Raw genomic sequence first — 2,183 nt, forward strand, 5'->3', positions numbered from 1 at the left:
CCTTGACATGGTAGACAAAGCCCAGTGTCACCTGGCCTAGGCCACCAGTTCCCTGTGTGCATCCAGGCAGTTACCATTCCCCTGGCCCCTCATACAACTCCGCTTTTGCATATGGTGCTTTCCTGCTGGAGGTCTTCTGTGCACGTGTGTTGATTTTTTCTTTCCCAGCATCCACTCCTATTTCTTGTGCTACCTGCATCCCATGAACCATCTGCCTTTCTTCTCAATCCATGTGTGTTTCATATGGGTGGCTCCAGGTCCCGTCTTCCCCCCTTCAGGCCAAGCCAGATCATTTAGCATCTCTCTTCTTGGAATCTGAATCTTGAACATCATAAGAGCCTTGAAGAGTCAGTCCATTTCTGGCTCAGCCCTGCTCCCTGAGACTAATTTTCCAGTTTTCCTGTGATTCTGAGTTGTCCTTTAGACAACTTTCCCATCAATTCCTTTTTCTTAAGCCAGACAGATAATTTTCTGGTGCTTTTAATCAAAGAACTCCCAATGAACCCAGCCCTTCTGCATCAGAGAAACTCTTACTTATCCTTCAGGGTCCAAGTTAAGTGTCCACTTACTCCTTCATTTATTCATTCAACAAATATTTACTGAAAACATGCTATGAGTTGGGCACTATGCTAAGTGCTGGGGATACAATAGAAAACAGATATGGTCCTTGGCCATATGGACTTTAAAATATCTCCAAATAAACAATTCTTTTGGAGGGAGGGCTTTAGGTGCAGGATAAAGTTAATTATATTAGTCCATTCTGGCACCCTATCAGTATTGGTAGGGACAATCATTTAATTACCCCATATCTGCATCCCTCAATCCCCTCCCCCAGGCAACCATATTAATGTGTTTGATATGTATTTGAATGTGTTCAATATGTATTTGAATGTGTTCTTGTGAAATGTATGTTGTAGTTTTATGGGCCGGTGCTTTTAATTAACACCAAGAGTATTACGTTACATATTTCTTTTAGTTTTCTGATTTTCTTCATGAAGCATGGTAGCATGCACGAAATATTTGAAGTGAGATAATGAGCCTTAGAAGCAAACGTTAGGATTTTACCTTTTCCTTTGAGTGAAGTCATTTGAGGGTTTTGAGCAGAGGGGCAACACGATTTGAATTGGTGTTCTACAAGGAAAACTCTAGTGTGTTGAGATTAAAATTCAGGGGTGCAAGTGTGGAAGCAAGAAGGCCGGTTAGGGGCTGTTGCAGTAATCCATGGGAAAGTAGATGGCGGTTTGAACCTCGGATGTATATGTTCCTCTTCCAGGAACTCTTGTATATAAACAAGAGAAAAATGCAAGACAAGTACAGCAGGAAGCCCCCCAAACTAACAAACAACATGAGATACAAATCATTGATAAGCAGAGAAATGTGGATTAAAACAATGATATGACATTGCATCTGTTATTCTGGCAAAAATTATATGACCAGACACTGCCAAGAGTTGGCTGGGATATGAAGATTTAAAAATTCTCTTGCACTGTTTATGGGAATGCAGAATCAAGAAGCAATGTAACACCGCTGAGTCAAGTTAAGTATACACAAACCCATGACCCAGCAATTCAGCACCCTGTTATATATTCCAGAAAAGTTTCCACATAGGTTCTTAAGGGAATGTATAGGAAGGTGTTCATTGCAGCAACAAGGAGGTAAAGGCAGCCTAGGTCTCCATAGTTTGGACAATGAATGGGTAAAATGTGTATCAGGTTTTGTGATAAGCACTTAATATGCATTATCTCATCTTTTCTTCAAAATAGCCCTAAGACTGGGACTTTTAATAGTATCTGTAAATACTGTTTACCGTCTGTAAAACGGAAACTATCCTTCCATACACACAAACGGCCGCTTTTTTCTGGTTCACTCTCCTTAGTGTTTGGACGAGGACCCCGGGGTTCAGGGGCTCAGCAGCGTGCCAGGTTTCCCAGACAGACGGGGTCATCTCGCCTTGCGGTCTGCAGGATCTTCGCTCTTCCAGGCCCGGGAGCCCTCCTCCCTGGGCCTTCAGCACCGCGGACAGGGCCAACGGGACAGGGCTGGGCGGGGCGTCCTCAGACGTCACGGCGCGCGGAGTCTCCCCGGCGCGCGCTCGCTGGCTGCCGGCGCCGCCACATCACGTGACCCAAGTAATTGGTACAGCTAGTCGCGCACCGACTGCTCGCCTCCTCTGACCTGCAGCC

This window comes from Balaenoptera ricei, chromosome 16 (genome assembly GCF_028023285.1).
Source record: "Balaenoptera ricei isolate mBalRic1 chromosome 16, mBalRic1.hap2, whole genome shotgun sequence".
Lineage (NCBI taxonomy): Eukaryota > Metazoa > Chordata > Mammalia > Artiodactyla > Balaenopteridae > Balaenoptera > Balaenoptera ricei.